General features: G+C 40.6%; 1 long non-coding RNA gene across 2 annotated transcripts; it reads right to left on the bottom strand.

Moving 5' to 3' along the window:
* Positions 1–6,167: 6,167 nt before the first annotated feature.
* On the bottom strand, positions 6,168–7,403 carry LOC117545543. 2 transcript variants are annotated; one of them, XR_004568856.1, is made up of 5 exons: positions 7,323–7,403; positions 7,114–7,236; positions 6,900–7,026; positions 6,693–6,767; positions 6,168–6,397 (listed from the first exon to the last, which is right to left on the bottom strand). It is a non-coding gene; the product is annotated as an uncharacterized LOC117545543 (long non-coding RNA). The 2 variants fall into 2 exon arrangements; XR_004568855.1 differs by having other exon boundaries at positions 6,900–7,236.
* Between the last annotated feature and the right edge of the window lie 374 nt (positions 7,404–7,777).

The raw sequence follows: 7,777 nt of genomic DNA, 5'->3' as shown, positions 1-7,777 counted from the left end.
TCTGACCCCCGCACTGCTGCTGCATTCGTTTCTTGACTGACGCTACGGACGGATGGCTGTAAATTGTCACAGGCTGATTAACCCCCCATTTTTCTTTTTTGAAAAGGTGACTGGGTAAATGGAATTGCTGTCTTGTTATTTCGTTTGAGCGTATTTCTACCTAATTCCACCCCCCACTATTTGTTCGCGTCGTAGCCCAGGAAGGGGTAGAAAAGGGAGGCTGGGAGGGGGGGGTGGGTAGACAGTCTCACACATAACTTCAAAGAGACACCTAGATTAACATCAAAGGTTTATAGCACACCAGTGTGAAGTCACACCGGCCTGTTATAACACTTCACATCAAAGGGCAAACACCAAAGGCTAATTAGATTAGACATCATAATTAGATTAGACGTCATAATTAGATTAGACAACAAAAGGGCTCTGAGGGGGGCCTACAAATACAGCTTCAAAGAGACTTAATCAACACATCAAAGAATTAGACAACAAAGGCGCTAGCCCGGGGGCTTTTCACATAACACACATCAAAAGGATCTCGAACAAAGGCGCTACACAGGGGGGCATTTCACCCCTAGGGGGTGATGACCCCTCACCCCCACATCAAAGGATGTTGATCAATGGGAGGTGGGACTTAGCTCATTTGCATAATTGGGGGCGTGTCCACCTGTCACTTTTTATGCATACTAATGTGATTGAAACAGTATCATTATTACTACTTCTGTTGTCCACGTTCATAAAGCATAAAGCAACAGCATCAGAGCACGGTGCAGAGTCTCTAGATGAGTTTACAGTAGTCCCTCGTTCTTATTATACATCCATGTTGTAGTCCGCTGTATAGAAAACTGTAGTTTCCATAGTTTCCCCACAGCAGCAGACGCACATTCATGACGTCCGCTGGCGCATCATAAACACGTCGGATAGTGAAAGTGCAGTCGGATTCTATAAAGTACCGCGGTCTCTTCTCCTAAATCCTTTTGAATTCTCCTATCCACTATCCCTTAACCCCGTGACGTTTCACTCAGAGGTCAAGGAATAGGGTTAGAATTTAGGATCTGATTTTTGGATTATCGGAACGCAACCCGGGTGCACCTGGGCAGAGGCGGAGCCAGGGAGACAGAAAACAAGGAGGGGAGCACTTAACACATGTCTACACAGACATCCACTCAAAGTCAACAATTTTTCTGAAGAATGTGCTGACATGGGGGTTTAAATTGCCATGCCTCTTTTTGGCTTTCCAGCCCGTCTCAGGATTAATGCCCAGGATGCACCTGAAAACAATAAGCCAAGACAACCATTTCAATTTTACATAGATGTATATGTTGCCTCATTTATTTTAAGGCACATGCAGCGGTGCCCCTTTCAATTTAAGTAAAACCTGCACCAAAGAAAGAAATTAGTATTTAAAGCCAAGCAAGAGCGATAAAAGCAAGAAAATCACTTAATTTGTTGTGTTATCACAGAGGATGGTCTGAATACAGTATTTTACTATGAAATAATACAGTAACATGTTGTGAAATCCTGGTAATCATTGATCCTGTACATTCACAGTAATTAACTGTGCCTGTATTGATTTCACTGTGAAATTCTAAATTACAGTGTGATATTGTGAACATTACAGGTAAAGACTGTAAAGTGGTAAAACAGTAATTTATTGTAAAATATTACAGCTAAATATTGTGAAATCATGGTAATATTTTACAGTGTAACATAAGGTATTGAGGCAATTGGATGAAAAACACAATATTTATGATTAAAACAAAAGTCATTCGGTCACTTTTGACCCGAAACGCAAGAGAAGGGTTAACATTGCTGGAGGTATGCACAAATATTGATAGATGTCTTGTAATGCACTATTGAGGAACCTGCGACCTAAGTTTTTCATTCATTGCATAACTACACTGTTTGTGTATATGATATGTCAATAAACCTTAGAAAATCTTGAAATCTTGAAAGGGACTGAAGCGGTATTGCGCTAAAGGGAAATGATTTTGACCGAAGAGATTTAGATTTGCCGGCTAACGGGAACTCTGACGTCACCATTTTGTGTGCTTCGCGGATGCGCTTGGCTCCTCTCAACTGCTGCTCGGGTCTGCTCGGTCAGCTTCCGGATGAGGAGGCATTCGTTCGACCAATTTACAGTAGATAACATTACAAACATTTTTAACAGGGGCCATAATAGTGTAAATAATGTTTGTTTTGGCAGTTATAACTGAATGTAATGTTTTCTACTTTTTTACATCTGGGAAGGCATTTGCCTTCATCAGATGGAAAGTGTCTTGACCAACAACTTAAGTATTTCTTATAGCTATGCAGGGCATGCAAGCGAGCACACACAAACAAGAACAAACAAACAAGTGAAATGAAGAATACAATTGAAATTGTACAATATAATATTGTGGTGGTTCATCTTATAATTCAGTCTAGAGCAGTGGTTCCCAAACTTGTTGTGCCCACGGCACACCAAAGGACAAGTAAAAATCTCAAGGTACACCTATTGTGCAAAATAGCCCTTATAACACGTGTTATCACTCATATCATGTAAAATATCTGTAAATGTGCATAATTATTTACTAATGCCAAATAAAATGTGACAAAGACAACTATATTACTCATGAAATATTTATTAACGAAATATTTTAGAAATTAATTTGAAACTTTATCAAATTAGGCTTCATCAAAGCAGCAACACACTCATTGAAACCAAACAGGTCACAAAATAAAAAATGAGGCAAAGGAAACTCAGCAGAAATTCAGCACAGAGAACTGTCAATGCAAGGAAGCTGCATTGTCCATGGTCCTGAACTACAAATTATAAATGTAACATTTCAGCAATCAGCATTGAAACATGTGCTATTGTAAATATTTTTGCCCACTTACAAATTAGTGAGATACATGTGCCTGTCGGGGCACGCAGAATTTTTTAATCCTTGGTGACACTGAGGAGAGGGCCACTCGCAAGTCCTGTTCAACAGAGAGCCGTGACCTCCGGTTGTTCTTCATGTAAATCAGAATAGAGAACGCCAACTCCAGAGATGGGGTCGTTACTAAAACATTTGTATATATTACATATTACTTTTTAAAAAAAAAGTAATATATTACACTACTTCGTTACTATCTACATAGAGTAACTCGTTACTTTACTCGCCGAGCACGTACGAACTGCGCGTGAGTGGCAATAACTTTCCTTACCAGCAGGCGGCGGTAGTGTGTATTTGTCATTCAAAACAGGCAACAACCGGAAGACAGAGAAGAAGAACAGACGACGTGATATAAACAAACAAATAGCTGTGCGTTAGCTTCACCTTAGCATGTGTTCTTTGCAGGTGTTTGTTGAGGTTTGACGTGGTGTTTACAGCAGTGGATAACAGCTTCTGGCCTGGACACAGTTTGCACCTCACCGTCACATTCCTGTCTATTCTTCGGACGAACTCAAAGTAATGGGCATACCTCCACCCAGGGGTGGACTGGGACAAAAATTCAGCCTTGGCATTTTCTGTCCAGACCAGCCCACTACATTATCAGCGGACACTACATAGAAGTCCACTAATCTCGCGGCATTTTCACTCATGCATACTACAAAGGAGAGTCATATTCCTTGATAGCAGTTAACAAATAAAGCACTTAACTATGAACTAAAGGACTAAAATTGACAGCTATAGCAATCAATCAATCAATCTTTATTCATTATAGTGTCAAATCACAACAGAAGTTATGTCATGACTAGGGGTGGGACAAGACTAACGGGAAGAACCCTTATGATACCCTTTCAGTTTTTAGTCTGTGACTGTGAAAATCTTTTGGTGTAAGCCCAGTATTAGTTAAAACCAGACTCGGACAATAATAACAAAAAAATATCCTGACAAATAATCTAAATAGAAACATATTACAGACAGTAGCAGCATTAGAGCTGAAACTCACTCACTCAACGGTGACACAGTCATTATGAAACCATAAATAGATAATTGGAAGAAAAAAAAAATATATATATATATATATTAGGGCTGTCAAACGATTACAATTTTTAATCAGATTAATCACAGCTTAAAAATTAATTAATCATGATTAATCACCATTCGAACTATGTCCAAAATATGCCATTTATTTATGTATATTGTTGTGGGAATGGAAAGATAAATGAAAGAAGGCGGATATATCCATTTAACATACAGTATCTATGTTTATTATAACATTGTTCTGCGTGTCAAAATTAAGGATAGCCCACACACCTATCAATCATCAAACCGTGGGGTCTTAATTCATTACGTGTAGATTTCTATCAACGGCAGGTCATTGTGGAGAAAGTATGCTGCACCACCTACTAGCGCGGTTTGATTGGCTGAGTTTAACACCTTGGTTAGCACAGACTTTAACAAGGGATCAGACTGTTGCAATATGGTCATATTCGCTGGTATTTCCCACTTTACATTTGACAAAGCATTGCCAGGCATTTCACCAGGTACAGGTGACCAAGCGTGTTTCTCTGACCGCCGTTGCCGACGTGTTTTCCTTGGTGCTTTTGTTCCAACGGGAGTACTTCAGGAAAGTCGACAGAGGGGGGGGGGGGGGGGCGGCGGCGGCTAGTGGAGTACTTCGTGACCACAGAGTGTGAACGTTGTGATCAGCTGTTTTAGCGCAGTTCTCCAGTGAAGGGGGGGGGGGGGGGAGTCTCCCTCCGCAGCCGGTTGGCGTAGTTTTGGCACAATTCCGTTGTACAGACCGACGTTAACAGCAGCCCTGTCTGTGCACACGGAGACCGACTCTGTCGTCCGGTGATCTAACCGCCTTCTGGAAAAGCTTCACAAGTACGTCGGTACGCAAATGCACTTTGTGACACAAGTGACAGTACGCATTTCAGATTACGCACATAACCTGCGTACCAGTTATGTGCACCCCTGTACTACAGCAAAAGTATTCTCCGTCGGGACTTCCTGCAACAACACCACGCCGTTATCTTGATTCTGATTGGCCAGAAGACATTATCAAAGATGTTCTATTGAGAAGACGATCACTACGTGACAAAAGTTTTCAAAACCGTTTCTGGTCTTCGGTATTTCCAGACAGGTGGCTACTGAAATCAATCTTACTAACTGCTGTCTGTGCAATTCTCGGCGCGAGTTGGCGGACTTTATTTTGCTTACTTTAACATAATTTTTCATGGTGGGGATAAGCCATTTCTTGGTATGGGTGTAGCCTACCCCGCTGCCACTGGTGGCACGTATGGGGCGGGCCATTCTGCGTTAAATGCGTTAAATATTTTAACGCAATTAATTCAAAAAATTAATAACCGCCGTTAACGCGATAATTTTGACAGCATTAATATATATATATAGCTGTGTGAAAAGTCTAAGACATGGGTTACAGGTCTGAATAGATATGCATTCTCATATACGCAGTGTTGAAAGTGTGCCGGTCCTACCCGGTCCTTAGTACCGGTAAGAGATTTCCAGGCGGTCCGGAGGACCAGGAATAATTGACAGCTCCACCCGTGGAATGTATACTACGAAGGGAAGATATTTGGTTTGGATTACTGGTCTGGGGGAAGCTCGTGTGTGTGTGTGTGTGTGTGTGTGTGTGTGTGTGTGTGTGTGTGTGTGTGTGTGTGTGTTTGTGTTTGTGTATTTTTGCGTTTGTCCGTATTGTGTTTGTTTCCCGGGGGAAACACTCACGAGAAACACCGGCTGTTATTATGCCTGCTGTGACATTAAGTTGCTCCGTTCTCCGCTTGTAATTATGCCGTGAAAAGCTTCAAAGTTGTATTTATCATCTGAATTTGCCGAAACAAGTTTAATATTCTGAAAGCCAAGACTTTGTTTAATTGAAATCAGATGAAAACAAACTGTAACGGACCCTGCCGTGTTATCTATGATTACTATACTCTTTCATAATTTCAGCCGGAGGGAGGGGGGCGGCGCTGCGGAAGAGCAGATTGTGAGGGAGAGGTGCCTGTATTCGTCCCTTGACAAGCTTCAAAAATGTATTTATCGTGTGATTTTGGAAATAAAAGTTTCATATTCTGAAAGCCAAGCCTTTGTTTGTTTAAAATCAAACAAAACACCCGAACCCCGAAAAAAATTGTTTTTTACGTAAATCCACATTTATTTTGAAATGAGCCGTTGTGACTTCCGACTAATTTCGATAGAGCGGGTCACATATTGTCAAGTGTTTCTAATTTCTACCCCATAAAGGCATTAAAAATGTGAAGTTTGTGTTCAGGGATGCATGAAGCTGGGGGCGGGAGGAGAACAATATGAACCAATGAAGGTCGGGGTAGCATTATAGTACCTGCAAGAAATTCAAACCACTTTCACCCCTGCATATACGTGTATGTGCACAAGTATGTATTGCTCTACTTCCTCGTCCGCAGCCAGCCAGCTCCACTCCTCACCAAATTCGTGACCTGCAAGAAACAGCAAACAGAACTTGTACTCAGTATCTGTGTACTGACAAGTATATGTAGCCATGTAGCCTTTTTGTGACGTAGTGACACTTAGTGAACAAATGTATCTGTCATGAAGGATGACTTAAGTCTCAAAAGAGCCCTAAGGCCTACCTGCATAACTGTTAATTGAACTTAAAAGATATGCAGATGTTTGAAATTAAAACCATCAATATGAAAATCTTCAGCCAGGAAATAATCATAATCAAACCTTTTGTTTCAATCTGAGACAAAACAAGTTGCATAATAAACTCACAAAGTCAAGACGAAGCTCTCAGATATGATGGATGACTCAAGCATCATAGAAGAACTTCTAGCAGGTCAGGAAAACCTGTTTGACAGGAGATAATGGTAGCAGAGAATATAAAGAGACATTTATGAATTACCAATTGTCATTTTATCACACATATAGTATGTTTCTTCACATAAACCTTTAAACATACACATATTTCATTCCTCTCACCACATGAAATAAGCCCAGGAACCCAAAAGTGGCCCAGTGAATGATGGAGGAGACAAAGCAGGTCCTCAAAAGGGGACAGAGGGAAAACAACTTATTAGGCTCTCATATACTGTATAGGGTGGTCAACCTAAAAGAGACATGGAAACATTATTAAGTCTCTCATCATCACAAATCAAGTATGAATTCATATAACATTATAAGACACATGACATACTCAACTAATCATAGACTTCTCAGTAGCCAAAAAGTGGTGAAGTGGAGGCAGTAAGGGAGCAAATCCTTGAAAATGGACGGAGGGGGAACAACTCCTCAAGCTCTCACATGTCAAGTGGTCAACCTGAGAGGGAATTGGATACATTATTAAGTCTCTAATCATCACAAATTAAGTATGATTTCATAAAACATAACAAATGATAAACTCACCATACTAGAGGAGACTCAACAGCCAAACTTTGGTGCAGTGAAGGCAGAGAGTGGAGGCAGAGAGAGAGCAAGTCCTCGAACATGGACAGAGGGGGAACAACTCCTCAAGCTCTCACATGTCAAGTGGTCAACCTGAGAGGGAATTGGATACATTATTAAGTCTGAAAAATAAATAAAATGTTTTCCTCTGTCCTGCACCTAGAGTTGAAAACTTTTGGGATGTGCGTTTCTTTCAAAACTTTGTTAAAATTATGAAGTATGAATTTATACAACATTAAAAAATACATGATAAACTTACCAAATTCTAACAGTGGTCCAAATGAGAGAACAAGTCCACATATAGAACAGAGGGAGAACGACTCCTCAAATATATCAGAACAACCTGTAGTGGAGAATAATTGATCATTTAGTGTACATGATCACACCATTAAGGATCAACACATGAGCACAATAAC

The sequence above is a fragment of the Gymnodraco acuticeps genome, unplaced genomic scaffold, assembly GCF_902827175.1.
Source record: "Gymnodraco acuticeps unplaced genomic scaffold, fGymAcu1.1, whole genome shotgun sequence".
NCBI classification, from domain to species: domain Eukaryota; kingdom Metazoa; phylum Chordata; class Actinopteri; order Perciformes; family Bathydraconidae; genus Gymnodraco; species Gymnodraco acuticeps.
Note: the sequence above shows the minus strand (reverse complement) of the source record. Positions and strands in the feature narration are given on the sequence as shown.